A 27,712-nucleotide genomic window follows, 5' to 3' on the forward strand; every position below is an offset into this window, starting at 1 on the left:
TGTGTGTACCATTATACTTATCTTAACTCGTGCAATCAGAGAATGTTCTGTCTGGTTCACAGTTACTTTCACCTTTGATCGATTTGTTGCTATTTGTTGCCAGAAGCTGAAAACTAAATATTGTACCAAGAGAACTGCAACTTTTGTTCTAGCTGTATTTTGCTTTGTTTAAGGAACGTTCCCTTCTACTTTATATTTGAACCTGGAGAGATAATAAACAATGTACCGTGGTTCTGTTATACAAAACGAAGTTATTTTATTGAGCCCGGGAGGGTCGGATTTAACCACTTCATTATGGTTTTAAACCCATTGTTGCCATTTGTGTTAATTCTGTTGTTCAATTCTCTGACAGTCAGACACATTTTAGTGGCCAGTCAGGTCCGTAAGGGACTAAGGGGGCAGAACAAGGGATAGAGTCGCAGTGACCGAGAGATGGAGAGCAGAAGGAAGTCTGTGATTTTACTCTTCACCATATCTGGCAGTTTTGTACTTCAGTGGTTGATGAATGTTATAGATTTTTTGTATTATATCATCACAAGATCAGATCCAAGAGATTACAATGCTTCTTTATTTCTCTTTGAACAAGTTGGATATATGCCGATGAATTTAAATTGCTGTACAAATACATTTATTTACAGAGCGACTCAGTCTAAGTTCAGAGAGCAGTTCAACTGCGGTGAAATATCCAGTTACATCAATCATTCACTTAATTAATAAACAAAACAACTGACAATAATCCAAATACGCCTCCTGGATTTTCCAATTAATTAATGTAAAATTTATCTCCAGACATCCATCAACTGAATAGCACCAGGAATCGCTGGGGGTCTGAAAATACGTGCAGCGGTGGGTGATGGGTGGGGCAGCACTCTGTTTCGGACACGCTATTATTTCTGATTGAGAGGTAAGGAGACACATGACAAATGTCTGAGAAGAGGTGACAGCCAGAGGACCAGAAGGAAATGGCTTGGAGGAGTAAAAATAAGCATCGAGAGCTGTGATCAATGGGCAACAGGTAACCGAGATTTTCATTTGGAACAAGAGTGCAAGATTGTTGCATGCTTTCTGAGATCCCCCAGAAAGAGACATTTCCATTATTTAGTGAAGCAATTAATTTGCAGTTCCTAAAGGAATAGCCTCGTCAATAGAATGGCAGGCGGAGCTGTGCTGTGGTTTAAAGTGCTGTATTAAACAATTTCTTCTTATCAGTCTATCCCTCTCATAAACTCAATCAAATCGAGTTTCTCTGCCCCAGTCTGTGTTTCTCATATATTCTCTCTCACTCTCTCACTTTCTCAAACATGGCCTCACTTTCTCACAGATGCCCACAACCACACACCCTCTCGGTTTTTTTTCTCAGAAATCCAGGGCTGTAACTATACATATAAGATACAGTGTTAATCTGCCTTTACTCTGTCCTAAAAGCATTCACAGCGCAGGTGCAGCCCGGGTTAGATCCAGAATAGAGATCCGTCTCTAATGGCTTATTCAACACTCCCAGGGCAGTAGTACAGCAAGAAGTTAGCACAGCATGAAGTTAGCACAGAGTAAAGCTCCGTCAAACACTCCAGGAGCAAGTACTGTACAGGTTAGATAAAGAACAAAACTTCACCCAAACTGTCCTGTTAAAACTGCCCGGGGATACACTGCACTGGATAGAAATTGAGTACAGTTACCTCTACCACTGCCCGTGTCAAACATTAACTGGAAAGCTACAGAATAGGTTTGACACACAATATAGCCCAATTGGCACTTTCCCATCAAACTCTCCCATGGCAGGTACAGCAATGGGTTAGATGCATAGTTAAATTCCCTCTCACCTGATTCATCAGTCACTCCCAGGACATGTAAAGTATGGTTAGATACAGAGAACAATCTTCCTCTATACTGATCATCAAACCCTTGTCAGGCAGTTTCTTCATGAGTTCGAGATAAGGTAAAACTGCTTCTACACTGTCCATATCAAGCATTACCTAGACAGGAACAGTATAGGTTAGATACAGAGTAAAGCTCCCTCTATATTGCCCCATCAAATTCTCCCAGACAGGCAAAACACGGGTTTACATACAGACTAAAACCCCCCTCTATGCTGTCTGCTTCCATCTCTGTTGTCATTGACGTGTAAGAAGGGATGGGGAAATGGTCGGAAATTGCCAGATGGCTCATTCGCTGCACCTTTCTTGACTCTCTGAACAAAAACATTGGAGTCTCTGCTCACCATCAACTCAACAACCGATCTGGCTTCACTGGCCCAGGGTTGTCATCACGCACTGAGGGAGGAGGACAGAGAGAGAGAGACAGAGAGAGAGACAACGAGTTGGATCAGTACGTGGGTGTGTGGAGTGGCTTAGCGTTCACACAGGGTGTCTCCATATGTGTCTGTGTATGGGTATGGGAACTTGAGTGTATGTGTGTGTGATTTTGAGTGTACAATATTGTGTGTGTGTGTGTGTGTGTGATATTGTGTGTGCGTGATATTGTGTGTGTGTGTGATATTGTGTGTGCGTGATATTGTGTGTGTGAGTGTGTGTGTGATATTGTGCGTGTGGTATTCTGTGTAGGTGTGTGATATTGTGTGTGTGCGTTATTGTGTGTGTGTGCTATTGTGTATGTGTGTGAATTTGTGTGGGAGATATTGCGTGTGAGATATTGGGTGGGAGATATTGGGTGGGAGTTGTGATGTGTTTGATATTGTGTGTGTGCATGTGTGATATTGTGTGTGTCTGTGTGCGTTGTGTGTGCGATATATTGTGTGTGGGTATGTGTGTGTGTGTGATATTATGTGTGTGCCTGTTGTGTCTAATATAATGTGTGTGCGTGATATCATGCGCATCTGTGATTTTGGGTGTGTGTGATATTGTGCATGATATCATGTGTGATATATTGTGTGTGTGTGTTATTGTGTGCGTGAGTGATATTGTGTGTGTGTGTGTGATATCGTGTGTGTCATATTGAGTGTATGTCGGCCAGTGATATTGCGTCTGTCGGTGTTTGATATGTATCTGTGTGTGTGATATTGTGCGTGTGTGGTGTGTGTGATATGTTATTTTATGTGCATGCGTGATACTTAATGTGTGTGATAGGGTGCCTGTGTTATTGTGTGTGTGTGATATTACGTGTGTGTGATATTGTGTGAGTGTGTGATATTATGCGTGTTTCAGTGTGTGTGTGTGAAATTGTGTATGATACTGTGTGTGATATCGTGTGTGTGTGTGATATTGTGTGTGTGGGGGTGATATTGTGTGTGTCTGCGTTACCGTGTGAGTGTGTGTGTGATATTGTGTATGCGTGTCTGTTTTATACTGTGTGTGTGTGTGTGTGATATTGTGTGGGAGAAGTTGTGTGCGAGATATATATTGTGTGTGTGTGTGTGTGCATGATATTTAATCTGTGTGTTTGTGTGTGTGATATTGTGAATGCGTGTCTGTTTTATTCAGTGTGTGTGTGTGATATTGTGTGGGAGAAGTTGTGTGCGAGATATATTGTGTGTGTGTGTGCGATATTGAATCTGTGTGTGTGTGTGTGTGTGAGAGAGAGATATTGTGTCGAAGATATTTTGTGTGTCATATTGTGAGGCAGATATTGTGTGGGAGATATTGTGTGGGAGATGTTGTGTGCGAGATATTATGGACAAGATATTGTGTGCATGTGTCTGTGATATTGAGTTTGTGTGTGTGCGATATGTGTGTGCGTGTGTGTGTGATATTGTGCATGATATCGTGTGTGATATATTGTGTGTGTGTGTTATTGTGTGCGTGAGTGATATTGTGTATGTCATATTGAGTGGATGTCGGCCAGTGATATTGCGTCTGTGTGTGTTTGATATGTTTCTGTGTGTGTGATATTGGGCGTGTGTGATGTGTGTGTGTGTGATATGTTTTTTTATGTGCGTGCATGATACTTAATGTGTGTGATAGGGTGCCTGTGTTATTGTGTGTGTGTGATATTGCGTGTGTGTGATATTGTGTGAGTGTGTGATATTATGCGTGTTTCAGATCTAGTGTGTGTGTGGGTGTGTGAAATTGTGTATGATACTGTGTGTGATAGCGTGTGTGTGTGTGATATTGTGTGGGTGGGGGTGATAGTGTGTGTGTCTGTGTTACCGTGTGAGTGTGTGTGTGATATTGTGTATGCGTGTCTGATTTATACAGTGTGTGTGTGTGTGTGAGATATTGTGTGGGAGAAGTTGTGTGCGAGATATATTGTGTGTGTGTGCATGTGTGTGTGATATTGAATCTGTGTGTGTGTGTGTGTGAGAGAGAGATATTGTGTCGAAGATATTGTGTGTGTCATATTGTGAGGCAGATATTGTGTGGGAGATGTTGTGTGCCAGATATTATGGACAAGATATTGTGTGTATGCGTCTGTGATATTGAGTTTGTGTGTGTGCGATATGTGTGTGCGTGTGTGTGTGATATTGTGTGTGATATTGTGTTTCAGACATTGTGTGTGAGATATTGAGGGAGATATTGAGAGGGAGATATTGTGTGGGAGATGTTGTGTGGGAGACACTGTGTGGGAAATATTGAGCGGGAGGTATTGTTTTTTTATTTTTTTTATTTAGAGATACAGCACTGAAACAGGCCCTTCGGCCCACAGAGTCTGTGTCGTCCAGCAATCACCCACTTATACTAACCCTACAGTAATCCCATTTTCCCTACCACCTACCTACACTAGGGGCAATTTACAAAGGCCAATTTACCTATCACCTGCAAGTCTTTGGCTGTGGGAGGAAACTGGAGCACCCGGCGAAAACCCATACGGTCACAGGGAGAGCTTGCAAACTCCGCACAGGCAGTACCCAGAATCGAACCCGGGTCCCTGGAGCTGTGAGGCTGCGGGTTTGTGTGATCTTGTGTGTGGGGGAGATAGTGTGTGTGTGTGTGTGTGTGTGTGTGTGTGTGTGTGTGTGTGTGTGTGTGTGTGTGTGTGTGTGTGTGTGTGTGTGTGTGAGAGAGAGATATTTTGTGTGTGTGTTATTTTGCATGTAGAGATATTTTATTGTGCATGTAGAGAAATTATGTTTGTGAAATTGTGTGCGTGTTATTGTATATGCTTGAAATATTGTTTTGTGTGAAATTGTGCGTGTGTGAGATTGTGTATGTGTGTGATATTGTGTGTGTGATATTATGTGCATGGGTGATATTTTGCGTTTGCAATATTGTCCATGTGTGAATATTGCCTGTGTGTGATATTGCATGTGTGTGTGTGCAATATTGTGCTTGTGCATGTGATATTATGTGTATGTGTGTGATATTATCTGTGCCTGTGTTAATGTGCATGTGAGATATTGCGTGTGTGTGACATTGTGCATGTGTGACATAATATCTGTGTGTGTTTGTGTGTATGATATTCTCCATGTGTCTGTGTGTGACACTGTGTGTCTGATATTTTATGTGCGTGCATGATATTTAATGTGCGTGATAGGGTGCCTGTGTTATTGTGTGTGTGATATTGTGTGAGTGGGGGTGTGGGGGTGTTTTTTTTTAGTTTAGAGTTACAGCACTGAAACAGGCCCTTCGGCCCACCGAGTCTGTGCCAACCGTCAACCACCCATTTTATACTAATCCTACACTAATCCCATATTCCTACCACATCCCCACCTGTCCCTTATATTTCCCTCCCACCGACCAATACCAGGGGCAATTTATAATGGCCAATTAACCTATCAACCTGCAAGTCTTGTGGGAGGAAACCGGAGCACCCGGAGGAAACCCACGCAGACACAGGGAGAACTTGCAAAATCCACACAGGCAGTACCTAGAATTGAACCCGGGTCGCTGGAGCTGTGAGGCTTCGGTGCTAACCACTGCGCCACTGTGCCGCAGTGTGTATTTGTCTGCACTATGCAAATAGTGTGTATTTGTCTGCGTTATTGTGTGTGTGTGTGTGTGATATTGTGTGTGCGTGTCAGTGATATAGAGTGTTTGTGTGTGCGCTATTGTGTGGGAGAAGTTGTGTGCGAGATATATATTGTCTGTGTGTGTGTGTGTATGTGTTTGTGATATTGACACAGTGTGTGTGTGTTTGTGTGTGTGATATTGTGTCGAATGTATTGTGTGTATCATATTGTGAGGCAGATATTGTGTGGGAGACATTGTGTGCGAGAAATTGTGTGTATGTGTGTGTGATATTGAGTTTGTGTGTGTGTATGATATTATGTGTGCGCGTGTGTGTGATATTGTGTTAGAGACCTTGTGTGTGAGCTATTATGAGGAGGATATTGTGTTGGAGACACTATGTGGGAAATATTGAGTGGGAGGTATTGTGTGGTAGATATTGTTTGTGTGATCCTGTGTATGTGTGTGGGGGAGATAGTGTGTGTGTGTGTGTATGTGTGTGTGTGTGTGTGTGTGAGAGAGAGAGAGAGAGAGAGGTATTGTGTGTGTGTGTGTTTTTGTGCATGTAGAAAAATTTTATTGTGCATGTAGAGAAATTATGTTTGTGAAATTGTGTGTGTTATTGTACATGTTTGAAATATTGTTTTGTGTGAAATTGTGTGTGTGCGTGTGATGTTGTGTGTGTGTGATGTTATTTTATGTGCATGCGTGATATTTAATGTGTGTGATATGGTGCTTGTGTTATTATGCATGTGTGTGATATTGTGTGTGTGATATTGTGTTAGAGACCTTGTGTGTGAGCTATTATGAGGAGGATATTGTGTTGGAGACACTATGTGGGAAATATTGAGCACTCCCTGGTGTGCAGCAAGGTTAGACTCAGACCAAAGAAGTTGCATCATTCCAAGCAGAAGGGCCACCCGCGCATCAACACGAGCAGAATTTCTCACCCACAGCTGTTACAAAAATTTCTAAATTCACTTGTAACAGCCCTTCAAAACACTCCCACAGGGGATGCTGAGACCAAGTGGGCCCACATCAGAGACGCCATCTATGAGTCAGCTTTGACCACCTACGGCAAAAGTGCGAAGAGAAATGCAGACTGGTTTCAATCTCATAATGAAGAGCTGGAACCTGTCATAGCCGCTAAGCGCATTGCACTTTTGAACTACAAGAAAGCCCCCAGCGATTTAACATCCGCAGCACTTAAAGCAGCCAGAAGTACTGCACAAAGAACAGCTAGGCGTTGCGCAAACGACTACTGGCAACACCTATGCAGTCATATTCAGCTGGCCTCAGACACCGGAAACATCAGAGGAATGTATGATGGCATGAAGAGAGCTCTTGGGCCAACCATCAAGAAGATCACCCCCCTCAAATCTAAATCGGGGGACATAATCACTGACCAACGCAAACAGATGGACCGCTGGGTTGAGCACTACCTCGAACTGTACTCCAGGGAGAATGCTGTCACTGAGACTGCCCTCAATGCAGCCCAGCCTCTACCAGTCATGGATGAGCTGGACATACAGCCAACCAAATCGGAACTCAGTGATGCCATTGATTCCCTAGCCAGCGGAAAAGCCCCTGGGAAGGACAGCATTACCCCTGAAATAATCAAGAGTGCCAAGCCTGCTATACTCTCAGCACTACATGAACTGCTATGCCTGTGCTGGGACGAGGGAGCAGTACCCCAGGACATGCGCGATGCCAACATCATCACCCTCTATAAAAACAAAGGTGACCGCGGTGACTGCAACAACTACCGTGGAATCTCCCTGCTCAGCATAGTGGGGAAAGTCTTTGCTCGAGTCGCTCTGAACAGGCTCCAGAAGCTGGCCGAGCGCGTCTACCCTGAGGCACAGTGTGGCTTTCGTGCAGAGAGATCGACTATTGACATGCTGTTCTCCCTTCGTCAGATACAGGAGAAATGCCGTGAACAACAGATGCCCCTCTACATTGCTTTCATTGATCTCACCAAAGCCTTTGACCTCGTCAGCAGACGTGGTCTCTTCAGACTACTAGAAAAGATCGGATGTCCACCAAAGCTACTAAGTATCATCACCTCATTCCATGACAATATGAAAGGCACAATTCAACATGGTGGCTCCTCATCAGAGCCCTTTCCTATCCTGAGTGGTGTGAAACAGGGCTGTGTTCTCGCACCCACACTTTTTGGGATTTTCTTCTCCCTGCTGCTTTCACATGCGTTCAAATCCTCTGAAGAAGGAATTTTCCTCCACACAAGATCAGGGGGCAGGTTGTTCAACCTTGCCCGTCTAAGAGCGAAGTCCAAAGTACGGAAAGTCCTCATCAGAGAACTCCTCTTTGCTGACGATGCTGCTTTAACATCTCACACTGAAGAATGCCTGCAGAGTCTCATCGACAGGTTTGCGTCTGCCTGCAATGAATTTGGCCTAACCATCAGCCTCAAGAAAACGAACATCATGGGGCAGGATGTCAGAAATGCTCCATCCATCAATATTGGCGACCACGCTCTGGAAGTGGTTCAAGAGTTCACCTACCTAGGCTCAACTATCACCAGTAACCTGTCTCTAGATGCAGAAATCAACAAGCGCATGGGTAAGGCTTCCACTGCTATGTCCAGACTGGCCAAGAGAGTGTGGGAAAATGGCGCACTGACACGGAACACAAAAGTCCGAGTGTATCAGGCCTGTGTCCTCAGTACCTTGCTCTACGGCAGCGAGGCCTGGACAACGTATGCCAGCCAAGAGCGACGTCTCAATTCATTCCATCTTCGCTGCCTTCGGAGAATACTTGGCATCAGGTGGCAGGACTATATCTCCAACACAGAAGTCCTTGAAGCGGCCAACACCCCCAGCTTATACACACTACTGAGTCAGCGGCGCTTGAGATGGCTTGGCCATGTGAGCCGCATGGAAGATGGCAGGATCCCCAAAGACACATTGTACAGCGAGCTCGCCACTGGTATCAGACCCACCGGCCGTCCATGTCTCCGTTATAAAGACGTCTGCAAACGCGACATGAAATCGTGTGACATTGATCACAAGTCGTGGGAGTCAGTTGCCAGCATTCGCCAGAGCTGGCGGGCAGCCATAAAGACAGGGCTAAATTGTGGCGAGTCGAAGAGACTTAGTAGTTGGCAGGAAAAAAGACAGAGGCGCAAGGGGAGAGCCAACTGTGCAACAGCCCCAACAAACAAATTTCTCTGCAGCACCTGTGGAAGAGCCTGTCACTCCAGAATTGGCCTTTATAGCCACTCCAGGCGCTGCTTCACAAACCACTGACCACCTCCAGGCGCATATCCATTGTCTCTCGAGATAAGGAGGCCCAAAAGATATTGTGTGAGTGTGTGATATTATGCGTGTTTCAGATCTAGTGTGTGTGTGTGTGTTTGTGTGTGTGTGAAATTGTGTATGATATTGTGTGTGTGTGCGTGTGTGATATTGTGTGTATGTGTGTGTCTGTGATATTATGTGCATGGGTGATATTTTGCATTTGCAATATTGTCCATGTGTGAATATTGCCTCTGTGTGATATTGCATGTGTTATTGTGTGATATTGCGTGTTTGTGTGCGTGTGCAATTTTGTGCTTGTGCGTGTGTGACAATATGTGTATGTGTGTGGTGTGACCGTGTGCATGTGATATTATGTGTATGTGTGTGTGTGATATTATGTGTGTGATATTATCTGTGCCTGTGTTAATGTGCATGTGAGATATTGCGTGTGTGTGACATTGTGCTTGTGTGGCATTGTGTGTGATAATATCTGTGTGTGTGAGTGATAATGTGTGTGTTTGTGTGTATGATATTCTCCATGTGTCTGTGTGTGACACTGTGTGTCTGTATGTGTGTATGTGTGTGTGTATGTGTGTGTATGTTATTTTATGTGCGTGCGTGATATTTAATGTGCGTGATAGGGTGCCTGTGTTATTGTGTGTGTGTGTGCTATTGTATCTGTGTGTGTGTATGTATGTGCGTGTGTGATATTGAATCTGTGTGTGCGTGTATGTGTGTGTGTGATATTGAATCTGTGCATGTGTGTGTGCGTGTGTGTGTGACATTGTGTCGAAGATATTGTGTGGGAGATATTGTGTGGGAGATGTGTGCGAGATATTGTGTGCGAGATATTGTGTGCGAGATAGTGTGTGTGTGATATTGAGTTTGTGTGTGTATCATATTATGTGTGTGCATGTCTGTTATTGTGTATGTGCGTGTGTGTGTGATATTGTGTGTGCTATTGTGTTACAGACATTGTGTATGAGATATTGAGAGGGAGATATTGTGTGGGAGATATTGTGTGTGTGATATTATGAAAAGGACATTGTGTGGGAGATATTGTTTGTGTGATGTTGTGTATGTGTATGGGGGAGTTATTGTGTGTGTGTGTGTGTGAGTGTATGTGTGTGATATTGAGCTTGTGTGTGAATGTGATATTACGTAGTGCGTGTGCGACATTGTGTGTGTGAATGTATGTGATATTGTGTGTGTTTGTGTGAGTGTGTGTGTGTGTGTGTGTGTGATATTGTGCGAATGTGTGATATTATGCATGTTTCAGATCTAGTGTGTGTGTGAAATTGTATGTGTGTGTGTGTGTGTGTGTGTGTGTGTGAGTGTTACTGTGTGTGGGATTGATAGTGTGTTTGCGTGTGTGCGTGTGTGAGTGTGTGTGTGCGTGTGATATTGTGTGTGCATGTGCGTGTGTGTGTGATATTATGTGCATGGGTGGTATTTTGCGTTTGCAATATTGTCCATGTGTGAATATTGCCTATGTGTGATATTGCATGAGATATTGCGTGTGACATTGCGTGTGTGTGTGTGTGCGTGCGCAATATTGTGCTTGTGCATGTGAGACAATATGTGTATGTGTGTGTGTTTGTCCATGTGCATGTGATATTATTTAGATGTGTGTGTGATATTATGTTTGTCTGATATATGTGTGTGACATTATCTGTGCCTGTGTTAACGTGCATGTGAGATATTGCGTGTGTGTGACATTGTGTGTGATAATATCTGTGTGTTTGAGCGAAACTGTGTTTGTGAGTATGATATTCTCCGTGTCTGTGTGTGACACTGTGTGTCTGTATGTGTGTGTGTGTATGTTACTTCATGTGAATGCGTGATATTTAATGTGCATGATTTAAGGTGCCTGTGTTATTGTGTGTGTGTGTGTGTGATATTGTATCTGTGTTTGTGTGTGTGTGTATGTATGTGTGTGTGTGATATGGAATGTGTGTGTGTGTGATATGGAATGTGTGTGTGTGTGTCTGTGTGTGTGTGTGTGTGTGCGTGTGTGCGTGTGATATTGTGTCAAAGATATTGTGTGGGAGATGTGTGCGAGATTTGTGGGCGAGACGTTGTAGAGCATAGAACATTACAGCGCAGTACAGGCCCTTCGGCCCTCGATGTTGCGCCGACCTGTGAAACCATCTGACCTAAACTATTCCATTTTCATCCATATGTCTATCCAATGACCACTTAAATGCCCTTAAAGTTGGCGAGTCTACTACTGTTGCAGGCAGGGTGTTCCACGCCCCTACTACTCTCTGAGTAAAGAAACTACCTCTGACATCTGTCCTATATCTATCATCCCTCAACTTAAAGCTATGTCCCCTCGTGTTTGCCATCACCATCCGAGGTCTCTATTAAGTCACCTCTCCTCCTCCTTCTCTCCAACGAAAACAACCTCAAGTCCCTCAGCCTTTCCTCGTAAGACCTTCCCTCCATACCAGGCAACATCGTAGTAAATCTCCTCTGCACCCGTTTCAAAGCTTCCACATACTTCCTATAATGCGGTGACCAGAACTGCACGCAATACTCAAGGTGCGGCCGCACCAGAGTTTTGTACAGCTGCAGCATGACCTCGTGGCTCCGAAACTCGATCCCCCTACTAATAAAAGTTAACACACCATATGCCTTCTTAACAGCCCTATTAACCTGGGTGGCAACTTTCAGGGATTTATGTACCTGGACACCAAGATCTCTCTGCTCATCTACACTACCAAGAATCTTCCCATTAGCCCAGTAATCTGCATTCCTGTTACTCCTTCCAAAGTGAATCACCTCACACTTTTCCGCATTAAACTCCATTTGCCATCTCTCAGCCCAGCTCTGCAGCCTATCTATGTCGCTCTGTAACCTACAACATCCTTCGGCACTATCCACAACTCCACCGACCTTCGTGTCATCCGCAAATTTACTAACCCACCCTTCTACACCCTCATCCAGGTCATTTATAAAAATGACAAACAGCAGTGGCCCCAAAACAGATCCTTGCGGTACACCACTAGTAACTAAACTCCAGGATGAACATTTGCCAACAACCACCACCTTCTTTCAGCTAGCCAACTTCTGATCCAAAGCACTAAATCACCTTCAATTCCATACTTCCGTATTTTCTGCAATAGCCTAGCATGGGGAACCTTATCAAACGCCTTACTGAAATCCATATACACCACAGCCACTGATTTACCCTCATCCACCTGTTTGGTCACCTTCTCGAAAAACTCAATAAGGTTTGTGAGGCACGACCTACCTGTCACAAAACCGTGCTGACTATCTGTAATGAACTTATTCTTTTCAAGATGATTATAAATCCTGTCTCTTATAACCTTTTCCAACATTTTACCCACAACCGAAGTAAGGCTCACAGGTCTACAATTACCAGGGCTGTCTCTACTCCCCTTTTTGAACAAGGGGACATCATTTGCTATCCTCCAGTCTTCCGGCACTATTCCTGTCGACAATGACGACATAAAGATCAAGGACAAAGGCTCTGCAATCTCCTCCCTAGCTTCCCAGAGAATCCTAGGATAAATCCCATCTGGCCCAGGGGACTTATCTATTTTCACACTTTCCAAAATTGCTAATACCTCCTCCTTGTGAACCTCAATCCCATCTAGCCTAGTGGCCTGAATCTCAGTATTCTCCTCGACAACATTTTCTTTCTCTACTGTAAATACTGACGCAAAATATTCATTTAACACTTCCCCTATCTCCTCTGATTCCACACACAACTTCCCACTACTATCCTTGATTGGCCCTAATCTAACTCTAGTCATTCTTTTATTCCTGATATACCTATAGAAAGCCTTAGGGTTTTCCCTGATCCTATCCGCCAATGACTTCTCGTGTCCTCTCCTTGCTCTTCTTAGCTCTCCCTGTAGATCCTTCCTGGCTAGCTTGTAACTCTCAAGCGCCCTAACTGAGCCTTCACGTCTCATCCTAACATAAGCCTTCTTCTTCCTCTTGACAAGCGCTTCAACTTCTTTAGTAAACCACGGCTCCCTCGCTCGACAACTTCCTCCCTGCCTCACAGGTACATACTTATCAAGGACACGCAGTAGCTGCTCTTTGAATAAGCTCCACATTTCGATTGTGCCCATCCCCTGCAGTTTCCTTCCCCATCCTACGCATCCTAAATCTTGCCTAATCGCATCATAATTTCCTTTCCCCCAGCTATAATTCTTGCCCTGCGGTATATACCTGTCCCTGCCCATCGCTAAGGTAAACCTAACCGAATTGTGATCACTATCACCAAAGTGCTCACCTACATCTAAATCTAACACCTGGCCGGGTTCATTACCCAGTACCAAATCCAATGTGGCATCGCCCCTGGTTGGCCTGTGTCAGAAAACCCTCCTGCACACACTGGACAAAAACTGACCCATCTAAAGTACTCAAACTATAGTATTTCCAGTCGATATTTGGAAAGTTAATGTCCCCCATAACAACTACCCTGTTACTCTCGCCCCTGTCGAGAATCATCTTCGCTATCCTTTCCTCTACATCTCTGGAACTATTTGGAGGTCTATAAAAGACTCCCAACAGGGTAACCTCTCCTCTCCTGTTTGTAACCTCGGCCCATACTACCTCAGTGGACGAGTCCTCAAATGTCCTTTCTGTCGCTGTAATACTCTCCTTGATTAACAATGCCACACCCCCCCCCCCCCCTCTTTTACCATCTTCTCTGTTCTTACTGAAACATCTAAATCCCAGAACCTGCAACATCCATTCCTGCCCCTGCTCTACCCATGCCTCCGAAATGGCCACTACATCGAGATCCCAGGTACTAACCCATGCTGCAAGCTCACCCATGTTATTCCGGATGCTCCTGGCGTTGAAGTAGACACACTTTAAACCAGGTTCTTGCTTGCCAGTGCCCTCTTGCGTCCTTGTAACCTTATCCCTGACCTCACTACTCTCAACATCCTGTACACTGGAACTACAATTTAGGTTGCCATCCCCCTGCTGAATTAGTTTAAAGCCCCCCGAAGAGCACTAGCAAACCTCCCCCCCCCCCCAGGATATTGGTACCCCTCTGGTTCAGGTGAAGACCATCCTGTTTGTAGAGGTCCCACCTACCCCAGAAAGAGCCCCAGTTATCCAGGAAAGCAAAACCCTCCCGCCTGCACCATCCCTGCAGCCACGTGTTCAACTCCTTTGCAGATTCTTACAGTGTTTCTTGCAATTTATTGGTATCCTTAACTTCTTTATTTAGCGATGAATGATACAACTTTCTCCAAGATTTTTTTCTTCTTTCTGAGATAAATCTTTACTGAGAGTTATTACATATCTCCTTTAAAGTCTGCCATTGTATCTCTACTGTTCCACCTTTCAACCTAGTTTCCCAGTTCACTTTAGCTAGCTCTGTCTTTATACTCCTATAAGTGCCTTTATTTCGCATTAAAAGACTAGTCTGAGACCCACAGTTTTTCCTTCAATGTGAACGTTGGAATCCTGTCATTTAATGATCATTGTCGCCGAGAGGCTCCTTTGCCATGCACATTATCAGTTCTAGAATAGCCTGCGCCCTGGCTGGCTCAAGAATGTACTGCTCTAAGGAACTGTCCTGAATAAACTCAATGAACTAACTTTCCCGGCTACTTTTGCCAATTAGATTTGTCCAATATCCATGCAGATTAAAGTTCCCCATGATTATGGTGGTAACTTTCTACACACCCCATTTATTTCTTTCTATACACTCTGTCCTATAGAAACCAATGTAGGTCTCTGAACACAGGGAGGTTGCGTGAATGAAATTCATTGTGAGTTAGGATATGGACAACAGAGTTTTGGATAGACTGTGGTTTATTCCGATTTGTAATCGGGAGGCTGACCAGGACAACATTGGTATAGCGAGCCAAAACACAAACACAAGAAATGCTGGAATCACTCAGCAGGTCTGGCAGCATCTGTGGAAAGAGAAGCAGAGTTAACGTTTCGGAGTTCCGAAGAAGGGTCGCAGCCCCGAAACGTTAACTCTGCTTCTCTTTCCACAGATGCTGCCAGACCTGCTGAGTGATTCCTGCATTTCTTGTTTTTGTTTCAGATTTCCAGCATCGGCAGTATTTTGCTTTTATTGTATTGGTATAGCGAGTGTGGATTTAGATAAGGCACAGATCAGGGTTATGCAGCAAATGGGCTCACAGGGAGGACGATTTCCCGGTTGTGGTGGTTGGTTATAACATTCATGCAGTTAATCATGCTTTATAGAATGAATAGATGGATAGAGAGACTTACCAGGGACACAAACAATAGCGAAGATGGAATACTTAATGTGTTGAATCATCATCAGTGCATAAATGATCCGATCTGCTAATATTATCCAATAATAATCAGCAGTAAGGTAATCAAACCAACGGGATAAGCTCCTGCCCTTTTTCTGTAACATTCCAATCTACTGTTCACAGATGCTGACCCATTGTTGTAACATTCCAATCTATTGTTCTCAGATTCTGATCAATCTTCTGCCTCTCTCTGGAGCCGCTAATCTTTGTTAGTTCTGGAGAGAATGCTTCCACTGACACTATGGCATAACACATCGCAAGGACCCCCTTATTAATAGAAGAGGCAGGGATCCATGGAGACTGACATTAATTACAGTCAGTGAACAAACAGGTTCAGATAACGCCTTTCAATCCAACACTTTTTGTGCCACAAAAAAGTAGAACATTTACCCGGTCTGCATGGATGTATGATGATTGTTGAGGGAAGAAATGGTGGAAATAGCAGAGGCACTGGCCAAAATCATTCAATCCTCCTTGGATATGGAGTGGTACCAGAAGACTAGAGGCTTGTATATTATAAATGCAGTCAAAAAAAATGAGAGATGGATAAAGGCTGTAATTCCGGTGCAGTAAGACTATCATTAATGGTAGGTGTATTTCAGCCACAAGATACAAGATTCAAGATGGCTCCTGGGCTGGAAGCTCCCTTGCTGTTCAACTCTATCCATGGCCATCTGCTCCCATCCCTAACGTTTTCTCCCCCAATCTGCCCTCTTAAACTGTTTAAATTCCCCTGGCTCTTTAAATCAGTTCATTTTAGCCCTATCTAAAAGTTAACAGTTAGTTTAGTGTTTGTTACCTGGGCCCACTGCCCTCCCCCAGCCACACCTGCTCTTTGTTTTCTCAATGAAATTGATCCGGATGAAACTGACGAGAACAGCTGCCGATACTTGAATCTCCGATCCTGCTGTCTTCACAGTCCAGAGTGTCTGCAGCCACGGCATGCGGTAAGTCCATTGAGGTGAAGAAGGAGCTGCGGGACCCGAGAGAAGTCCTGTGAAAAGGTGCCCCGAACACCCAAAACATCCACGAACGGCCCCCCCGGCCGCAACTTCAAAGCGCCCGCGGGAGATGGCTCGGAGAGCATCTGCAGCGCACTGTCGGCAATGCTGCATGCCTTTACTTAAACCACTGCAAAAAAAAAACCCTTAGCAAATGTAATCACGTCTAAGTCTGCCAAATGATGCTTCACCTCCCGAAGGACGTGGATGAGCTTTCCGGACGTCGATGGTGGGCACTGAGGAAATGGCTTATTACCTGCACCAGATTCCACCCCCCCTCCCCCCCCCTTTACCCCCCTTCCACCCCCCCTCCCCCCCCCTTTACCCCCCTTCCACCCCCCCCCCACCCCCGTCCCCTTCCCTGCTCCACCCTCTCAGCTCACCCCCTCACAACCCCGTCCCAGCCCGCCCCCCCCTCGCACCATCTTCACCCCGCACCCCTTTCCCCTGCACCCCCTCCCTCTACCCCTCCCCCTTGCATCCCCTCCTCCCACCGGCACCATCCTACACCTGTGTAGGGGCCCCAACAACCCCACTGCCTTGTGGGCGTCTCGGGAGAGACCAAGGCTAAGGGAGTAAACCCTAACAGAAAATCCGGAGCGGAACCCCGTAGGCGGTCATGTGTCACCTTTGGCATGTTTCCGGCAGTTCCTGCAGCCATACTGGTGCCAAACGTCGTGTCCTGCACTCCTTTGGACCCCACCAGAAAGGCCGAGAGGGGGGTTTTGACGACTGGGCAACTCTCAACCTCCATAAATTTGCCCAGGCATGCGCCATGGAGAGGTCACTCCATAGTTGCCTCACAGCGACTGAAACAACACGGAAGGCAGCAGTTACGGGTTATAAGTCCAGATAAATTGGCGTAGAAACTGGGCGCCACGGGTTGCCTTTGTCGGTGGGAGAGGTCATTGCACCTCACTGGACAGCTACCGCCCGCCTCAAACCGGGCAGCCCCCGGTCAATAAGGTTCTGTCCCGCCACAGTCTGCCTGCTTCAATGGGTGCTTGGAGCTCAGGGTCATTGCCCGAAAGGTGGACTGACACACCGCACCAAACAACATGAAAAAAGGAAAGAAGGTACCAGCCCTTCGCTTTGCAAGCTGGAACGTCAGAACTATGTGTCCTGGCCTGTCGGAAGACCTTACACAAATCAACAATTCTCGGAAGACCGCCATCATTAACAACGAGCTCAGTAGACTCAATGTGGACATTGCAGCACTTCAGGAGACTCGCCTCCCCGCGAGTGGCTCTCTAGCAGAGCAAGACTACACCTTCTTCTGGCAGGGCAGGGATCCTGAAGAACCAAGACAGCATGGAGTGGGCTTCGCCATCAGAAACTCCTTGCTCAGCATGATAGAGCCTCCCTCAAATGGCTCGGAACGCATACTGTCCATCCGACTGCTCACCACCTCTGGTCCAGTACACCTACTCAGCATCTATGCTCCAACACTCTGTTCCGCACCTGAAGCTAAAGACCAGTTCTATGAACAACTCCATAACATCATTAGCAGCATCCCCAACACCGAACACCTATTCCTGCTGGGGGACTTTAATGCCAGGGTTGGGGCCGACCATGACTCATGGCCCTCCTGCCTTGGGCGCTATGGCGTTGGAAGGATGAATGAGAACGGGCAGAGACTGCTTGAGTTGTGTACCTATCATAAACTCTGCATCACCAACTCGTTCTTTCACACTAAACCCTGTCACCAGGTTTCATGGAGGCACCCAAGATCACGTCGTTGGCACCAGCTAGACCTCATTGTCACAAGGCGAGCCGCCTTAAACAGTGTTCAAATCACACGCAGCTTCCACAGTGCGGACTGCGACACCGACCACTCCCTGGTGTGCAGCAAGGTTAGACTCAGACCAAAGAAGTTGCATCATTCCAAGCAGAAGGGCCACCCGCGCATCAACACGAGCAGAATTTCTCACCCACAGCTGTTACAAAAATTTCTAAATTCACTTGTAACAGCCCTTCAAAACACTCCCACAGGGGATGCTGAGACCAAGTGGGCCCACATCAGAGACGCCATCTATGAGTCAGCTTTGACCACCTACGGCAAAAGTGCGAAGAGAAATGCAGACTGGTTTCAATCTCATAATGAAGAGCTGGAACCTGTCATAGCCGCTAAGCGCATTGCACTTTTGAACTACAAGAAAGCCCCCAGCGATTTAACATCCGCAGCACTTAAAGCAGCCAGAAGTACTGCACAAAGAACAGCTAGGCGTTGCGCAAACGACTACTGGCAACACCTATGCAGTCATATTCAGCTGGCCTCAGACACCGGAAACATCAGAGGAATGTATGATGGCATGAAGAGAGCTCTTGGGCCAACCATCAAGAAGATCACCCCCCTCAAATCTAAATCGGGGGACATAATCACTGACCAACGCAAACAGATGGACCGCTGGGTTGAGCACTACCTAGAACTGTACTCCAGGGAGAATGCTGTCACTGAGACTGCCCTCAATGCAGCCCAGCCTCTACCAGTCATGGATGAGCTGGACATACAGCCAACCAAATCGGAACTCAGTGATGCCATTGATTCCCTAGCCAGCGGAAAAGCCCCTGGGAAGGACAGCATTACCCCTGAAATAATCAAGAGTGCCAAGCCTGCTATACTCTCAGCACTACATGAACTGCTATGCCTGTGCTGGGACGAGGGAGCAGTACCCCAGGACATGCGCGATGCCAACATCATCACCCTCTATAAAAACAAAGGTGACCGCGGTGACTGCAACAACTACCGTGGAATCTCCCTGCTCAGCATAGTGGGGAAAGTCTTTGCTCGAGTCGCTCTGAACAGGCTCCAGAAGCTGGCCGAGCGCGTCTACCCTGAGGCACAGTGTGGCTTTCGTGCAGAGAGATCGACTATTGACATGCTGTTCTCCCTTCGTCAGATACAGGAGAAATGCCGTGAACAACAGATGCCCCTCTACATTGCTTTCATTGATCTCACCAAAGCCTTTGACCTCGTCAGCAGACGTGGTCTCTTCAGACTACTAGAAAAGATCGGATGTCCACCAAAGCTACTAAGTATCATCACCTCATTCCATGACAATATGAAAGGCACAATTCAACATGGTGGCTCCTCATCAGAGCCCTTTCCTATCCTGAGTGGTGTGAAACAGGGCTGTGTTCTCGCACCCACACTTTTTGGGATTTTCTTCTCCCTGCTGCTTTCACATGCGTTCAAATCCTCTGAAGAAGGAATTTTCCTCCACACAAGATCAGGGGGCAGGTTGTTCAACCTTGCCCGTCTAAGAGCGAAGTCCAAAGTACGGAAAGTCCTCATCAGAGAACTCCTCTTTGCTGACGATGCTGCTTTAACATCTCACACTGAAGAATGCCTGCAGAGTCTCATCGACAGGTTTGCGTCTGCCTGCAATGAATTTGGCCTAACCATCAGCCTCAAGAAAACGAACATCATGGGGCAGGATGTCAGAAATGCTCCATCCATCAATATTGGCGACCACGCTCTGGAAGTGGTTCAAGAGTTCACCTACCTAGGCTCAACTATCACCAGTAACCTGTCTCTAGATGCAGAAATCAACAAGCGCATGGGTAAGGCTTCCACTGCTATGTTCAGACTGGCCAAGAGAGTGTGGGAAAATGGCGCACTGACACGGAACACAAAAGTCCGAGTGTATCAGGCCTGTGTCCTCAGTACCTTGCTCTACGGCAGCGAGGCCTGGACAACGTATGCCAGCCAAGAGCGACGTCTCAATTCATTCCATCTTCGCTGCCTTCGGAGAATACTTGGCATCAGGTGGCAGGACTATATCTCCAACACAGAAGTCCTTGAAGCGGCCAACATCCCCAGCTTATACACACTACTGAGTCAGCGGCGCTTGAGATGGCTTGGCCATGTGAGCCGCATGGAAGATGGCAGGATCCCCAAAGACACATTGTACAGTGAGCTCGCCACTGGTATCAGACCCACCGGCCGTCCATGTCTCCGTTATAAAGACGTCTGCAAACGCGACATGAAATCGTGTGACATTGATCACAAGTCGTGGGAGTCAGTTGCCAGCATTCGCCAGAGCTGGCGGGCAGCCATAAAGACAGGGCTAAATTGTGGCGAGTCGAAGAGACTTAGTAGTTGGCAGGAAAAAAGACAGAGGCGCAAGGGGAGAGCCAACTGTGCAACAGCCCCAACAAACAAATTTCTCTGCAGCACCTGTGGAAGAGCCTGTCACTCCAGAATTGGCCTTTATAGCCACTCCAGGCGCTGCTTCACAAACCACTGACCACCTCCAGGCGCGTATCCATTGTCTCTCGAGATAAGGAGGCCCAAAAGAATTTCAGCCATCAACCGGGACAAAGATACCTGCTGTTTTGAAAAACAAGGGTTTATAAATGCCAACTACCATTAACCTGTTAAAAGAAAATTTGCATCTCACAAACTTGAAGGATTTATTTGATGAAGTTATAGAAGGGTTTAATGAGGGTGGCACAGCTAATGTTGTGGCACAGTGGCGCAGTGGTTAGCAACGCAGCCTCACAGCTCCAGCAACCCGGGTTCAATTCCGGGTACTGCCTGTGTGGAGTTTGCAAGTTCTCCCTGTGTCTGCGTGGGTTTCCTCCGGGTGCTCCGGTTTCCTCCCAAATGCCAAAGACTTGCAGGTTGATAGGTAAATTGGCCATTATAAATTGCCCCTAGTATAGGTAGGTGGTCGGGAAATATAGGGACAGGTGGGGATGTGGTATATGGAATTAGCATAGGGTTAGTATAAATGGGTGGTTGATGGGCGGCACAGACTCGGGGGGCTGAAGGGCCTGTTTCAGTGCTGTATCTCTAAAACATGTTATGCATATAAACTTTTCAAGGAATTTGATCACGTGCCGTTTAATAGGCTTCTTAGGAAAACTGAAACCAATAGATCAAATTGTCAGTAATTGTGTGAACATTTAATTGGCTAAGGCACAGGAAATAGAGAAAGGTTGTGAGCCATTGTTTTTCAGGCAGAGGAAAAATATACATTGCTGTTCTGAAGCCACAAATAATAACAACATTTTAAATTTATATAGCACCTTCCCCTCTCTGATACTGAATGATCTGCACTTAGCAAAGCACTCAGTTTTATCCCCTTACGCCCCAACCCCAACGAATTTCACGCTCCGCATGATGTTGAGCTCTTTTTCCATTGCCATCGCATCCGCTCACTTCTGTGGCCAGGAGTCCTCCCACTGACCAGCAGAACCACTCACCCACCTCCAGTATTCTCCCTTCACCTGGACGCCTCCCTCTGGACTGTAACCACGCTTGATCTTTACATTAAGAACTGTCAGCGTGACATTGGCCGTCCTAATTTCTCCACTGCCCTCACTCACTCTAACTTGTCTCCCTCTGAACTTGTTGTACCCGTTCCCTCAGGTCTAACTCCGACATTGTGACCAAACCTGTTGACAAGGTTGGTGCTGTTGTTGTCTGACCTCTACCTTGCAGAGGCTGAGCACCAACTCCCAGACAGTTCTTCCTAACTCCCCTGGACCATGGCCCTACCACTAAACATCAAGCCACCGTCTCCAGGACACTCACTGACCTCATCTCCTCTGGAGATCTTCCCTCTACAGCGTCCAACCTCATAGTCCCTCATTCCTGGACAACCCACTTCTACCTCCTTCTCAAAATCCACAAACAGGACTGAGCTGGGAGACCCAACGTTTCTGCCTGCTCCTACCCCACTGAACTTATTTCTTCCTATCTTGACTCTATCTTTTCTCCCCATGTCCAGTCTCTTCCCACCTACATTCATGACTCTTATGATGCCCTATGTCATTTTGGCAATTGCCAGTTTCCTGGCTCTAACTTCCTTCTCCTCACTATGGACGTTCAATCACTCTACACCTCCATACCCCACCAGGACAGTTTGAGGGCTCTCCACATCTTCTTTGAATCCAGAGGCCCAGTCAGCCTCCATCCACCACCACCACCCTCCGCCTCCTCTTCCCACTGCACCTCCCATTGAACAACTTCTCCTTCAACTCCACTCACTTCTTTCAAGTAAAAGGTTTTGCTACATGGGTTCTGGTTGTGCCTGCCTTATTTTCGCATATGTTGAACACTCCTTGTTCCAGTCCTACTCAATCCCCATCCATCACCTGTTTTTCCAGTACATTGATAACTGTATCGGTGCCGTTTCCTGCTCCCCGAACTGGAAACCTTTATCAACTTTGTTTCCAATTTCCACAATTCTCTCACCTTCACATGGTCCATCTCCGACACTTCACTTCCCTTCCTACACTTCTCTGACTCCAGCTCTGGAGCTAGGCTGTCCAATAATATTCATTATAAGTCCATCAACTCTCACAGCTATCTCGACTACACTTCTTCACACCCTACCTCCTGTAAGAACTCCATCCCATTCTTCCAGTACCTCCAACTCTGATGCACCTGCTCTGATGATGCAACCTTCCTCAACAGAGCCTCAGTTTTCCTCAACCGAGGATTCCACCCCTCACCCCCGCCCACTGTAGTTGACAGGGCCCTCAACCGTGTCCGGCCCATTTCTTGCACGTCTGCCCTCCCCTTCCCCTCTCTCCCAGATCTTTGAAAGGGTTTGTTTCGTTCTAACTTTCCACCCCACCAGCATCAAGATTCAAAGGATCATCTTTCAACATTTCCACTACCTCCAGCATGATGACACCAACAATCACATCTTCCCCTCCCCTGTCAGCATTCTGAAGAGATCATTACCACCGCGACACCCTGGTCCACTCCTCCATTACCTCCAACACCTTGTCCTCTTCCCACTGCACCTTCCCATGCAATTGAAGGACGTGTAATTCCTGCCCTTTTACCTCCTCTCTTCTCACTATCCAAGGCTCCAAACACTCTTTTAGGTGAAGCAGGGCTTTACTTATACTTCTTTCAATTTAGTATACTGTATTCGCTGCTCACAATGCAGGCTGCTCTATATTAGGTATGAAAAATAAAATACTGTCCTAACCTGCGACGCCCACATCCCCTGAATGAACAAAAAATTAAAAAAAACCTTGGAGAGGTCACATACAGATTGGGTGACCGCTTTGTGGAACCTGTCCACTCAGTCCACAAGCATGACCCCGAGTTTCCAGTTGCTTGCCATTTTAATTCACAACCCAGCTCTCATGCCCACATTTTTGAGCTCCACTGACTGTAGTGTTCCAGTGAAGCTCAAAGCAAGCTTGAGCAACAGCATCTATTCTTCAAATTAGACACTTTAGAGCCTCTGGACCAACACTGAGATGAACAATTTCAGACCGTCACCTGGTCTTAAACTTGTTTTTCATGCTTTGGCTTTCGGACAGAGCAGTTCATTATTCAGCCATTAACACTCTCTGTGGACAAATGCATTGTCTCTTACAACAAATGTTACCACTCGCTTTGCCTTGCTCAATGACATATTTGTCGTTTAATCTCTCTGCCCTCAGCCCTATCACAGACCTTCCCTTTTGTTGTTCTTCCCCACCTTTCACTTGTTCAAAATCTGTAACATTTCTAACCATTGCCAGTCCTGATGAAAGGTCATCAACATGAAACGTTAACTCTGCTTCTCTCTCCACCGATGCTGCCAGACAAGCTGGGTATTTCCAGCATTTTCTGTTATTTTAGATATGAACGGAACGTAGCCAAACAGAATTCAATGGGCGAGATCTCTGCTGGGTCGAGTCATACCGAGCACTGAGGAAGATGGTTGTGGCTTTGGAGGCCAATCATCTCAGCCCAAGGACATCACTGCAGGTGTTCCTGAGAGTAGTGTCCTAGGCCCAATCATCTTTGGCTTCTTCATCAATGACCTTCCTTCAATCATAAGGTCAGAAGTGGGGATTTTATTCTTCAGCACCATTTGCGACTCCTCAGATATTGAAGAAAGACATATGCAGCTAAACCTGGACAACATTCAGGCTTAAGATGATAAGTGGCAAGTAACATTCATGCCACAAAAGTGCCAGACAATGACCATTTCTAATATCAGAGAATCTAACCATCTCCCCTTATCATTCAGTGGCATTACCATCGCTGAATCCGACACAATCAACATCCTGAGGCTTATCATTCACAAAAAGTTGAATTGGACCAGCCACATAAATGCTGTGGCTACAAGAGGAGGAAAGAGGCTGGGAATTCTGCGGTGAGTAACTCACCTCCTCATTCCCCAAAGCCTGTCCACGATCTACAAGGCACAAATCAGGAGTGTGGTTGAATACGCTCCACTTGCCTGGATGAGTGCAGCGGCAACAATACTTAAGAAGCTTGACAACATCCAGGACAAAGCAGCCCACTTGATTGGCATCTGTTCCACCATCTTAGTCATTTAATCCCTCCATCACCGACGCACAGTGGCAGCAGTGTGCACCATCGAAAGATGCACTGCAGCAACGCACCAAGGTTCCTTTGACAGCACCTTCCAAATCCATGACTTCTACCAACTAGAAGGACAAGGACAGCAGATGCATGGGAACATCCCCACCTGCAAGTTCCCCTCCAAGTCACACACTATCCTGACTTGGAACTATATCACTGCTCCTTCACTGTCAGTGGGTCAAAATCCTGGAGCTCCCTCCCTAACAGCACTGTGGGTGTAGCTGCCCGCACCAGGTGGACTGCAGCGCTTCAAGAGGGCAGCTCACTGCCACCTTCTCAAGGGCAATTAGCGATGGGCAATAAATGCTGGCTTTGCAATAAGCACCCACATCCCATGAAACAATAAAAAAGGTAACAGCAATTCCTTCCAGCTGGATGACAGTGGAGAAGTGTTGAAGGAAAATGGTGTCACAAGTATAGTCATAGGCTGCGGTAAATGTGTGAAGGACATGGGTGCATGGATGTCTTTGCCACAGTCACACAGAATGTCCTTTTTAACAATCTTATCAACATGTCCTGCCATAGAATTTTGCACCTGCATCCACTCTGTTGCTGCACCCCCCACTAAAAGTGCAGCCTTTATTTTCTATTGCCTCTCCTCTCTGTCGTATGAAATTGTATCAATTTGTGCTTATGTTAAAGTTCATGTGCCCTGTGTCCGTCCATTCCACCAGTCTTAATATATCCACTCGAAGTCTATCACTATCATCCTCACTGTGCAATACACTTCCGAGTTTTCTGTCAACTGCAAATTCTGAAATTGTGCCATTTGCACTCAAGTCCAAGTTGCTAATATATATCACGAAAAGTAATAGTCCGGGTAGTGACCTCTGGGGAAACTTCCTTCAGTTCCAAAAAGAACGCTTCACCACCTCTCCTTGCTTCCTGTCTTACAGACAACATTGTTCCTTTTATGCCCTGGGATTCAACTTTGCTCACAAGCCTGTTAAGTGGCACTTCATCAAGTGTTGTTTGGAAGTCTCTCTGTGTGCAAGTTCTCCCTGTGTCTGCGTGGGTTTTCTCCAGGTGCTCTGGTTTCCTCCCACAAGCCAAAAAGACTTGCAGGTTGACAGGTAAATTGGCCATTATAAATTGTCACTAGTATAGGTAGGTGGTAGGGAAATATAGGGACAGGTGGGGATGTTTGGTAGGAATATGGGATTAGTGGAGGATTAGTATAAATGGGTGGTTGATGGTCGGCACAGACTCGGTGGGCCGAAGGGCCTGTTTCAGTGCTGTATCTCTAATCTAAGTCCAAGTCCAACAAATCAACTACATGACCCTGATCAACCCTGTTACTTCACTGAAAATAATCAAATTAGTTAAACGCAATTTGACTTTGACAAATACGTTCTGGATTTCCTTAATTCATCCACATTTTCCCCAAAGAGTTAATTTTGTCCCGAATTATTGTTTTAAAAGCTTTCCCAGCTGCGAGATTTAACTGGCTGTCCTGCATTTGCTGGGCTTGGCCTTACACCCTTTATCGGACAATGATGTAACATTTGCAATTCTCCAGTCCTTTGGCACCATTCCTGTGTGTAACGAAAATTATAGCCATTGCCTCCACAATTTTCATCCTTACTTCCCTCAGCAACTCAGGTGCTTTTTGCCTTAACATCTTTAAGTACAGCCAGCCTTTCTAATACCTCCTGTCGAGAAAACATGCTTTGCTGAATAAGGATTTTTGATTCATCGGTTAAAAACCTACGTTAATCTTAAAAAAGGAAAGCTGGAATCCTACATTTAACTTTTGAAAAGCTCGTAGCCAAGATGGTCACCACAATTTGCATTGAAATACCTCACATTCCTACACATCAAAGTGGAGACGCATGTGTTCAAAGCTCTCACCCAGGACAATGGCTTGAACAGTTGAGTAGATTATCTAGGATCACCCTGAGTAGCAGGACATTCGAAGCCATCTTGGAGCATTCACTTATGGAGACGTACCTGCAGGGGAAACTTGGACAAAGTATAATTTGAGAGAGATTTGGGGTTATTAGACTTTGGATCCTATTAAAGGAAGAAATGTACTGAGAGACCATGTGACAGCCCTCCAACATCCCAGTCTATGTTAACTTGGAGCTTTGTTTTACACACAGGAGACAAGCTTTGGGAGCTAACCCTTGCAAGACAATGGTTGGGCTGTCTCTCTCGCTCTCTCTCTCTCCAGGTAACATTGCAAGTTTTGTAATCTGCCTGTGACTGCAGAACATCCAAGTCCACCATTGCTACAGACAGAGACATGGGGAGAAAGCGACCAACCATTACGGTCTCCAAGAAAGCCCTGAACCAGGTGGTTCAGCTGCACGTCCACTTCTCCCATCCAGTGACTTTGGAACCACGGATTCATCCAGAAAAAAAAAAACTGAATTACCTGCCCCACAGACTGTATCTTCGTTTTACTCGTTCTGAACTCTAATCCAACCCAAACTATTCTTCATCACTCTGTAACCTATTTATGTGTGCGTGTGATTCTCGTGTGCGTGTGATTCTCGTGTGCGTGTGTGTGTGCGTGTGTGAATGTTGGAGCATACATCGATTGGGATTTCATTTTCAGTACAATAAACTGACCTTTTTCTTGTTTATACTAAATAAAACCTTTCTGATTGGTTCTTCTATGATCATAACACATGTAGGGTTAAAAACTCACTGAATTGGTAAACACATCCATTGTTTAAAAATGAATAAAGTCTGTCACATCAAAGAAGGTGAGGGTCAAGAAGGGATACTTTCGACACCTGCTGATCTGAAACATAACATAACAGGTCGGCGCAACATCGAGGGCCGAAGGGCCTGTACTGCGCTGTAATGTTCTAAATTCTAAATTCTAAATTCTAAATAAATTTGAGGGATCGCATCTGGGGTCAAAAGCAAAAGACAAAGGATATAACGGCAGTAGGAAACCTAATGGATCGCTAGCAAAACTCTAAAAACTTCAATATAGGTTTTCTGAGGTTTTTCACTGTTA

At 45.8% G+C, this 27,712-nt stretch overlaps 1 long non-coding RNA gene across 1 annotated transcript; it reads left to right on the forward strand.

The window, feature by feature from the left end:
• The first annotated feature begins 878 nt into the window (after positions 1 to 878).
• Positions 879 to 27,283, forward strand: LOC137373528 (uncharacterized). Its single transcript, XR_010975641.1, has 3 exons — positions 879 to 1,015; positions 24,383 to 24,508; positions 26,844 to 27,283. It is a non-coding gene; the product is annotated as an uncharacterized lncRNA (long non-coding RNA).
• Positions 27,284 to 27,712: the final 429 nt, after the last annotated feature.

The sequence above is a fragment of the Heterodontus francisci genome, chromosome 9, assembly GCF_036365525.1.
Source record: "Heterodontus francisci isolate sHetFra1 chromosome 9, sHetFra1.hap1, whole genome shotgun sequence".
Classification (NCBI taxonomy): Eukaryota; Metazoa; Chordata; class Chondrichthyes; order Heterodontiformes; family Heterodontidae; genus Heterodontus; species Heterodontus francisci.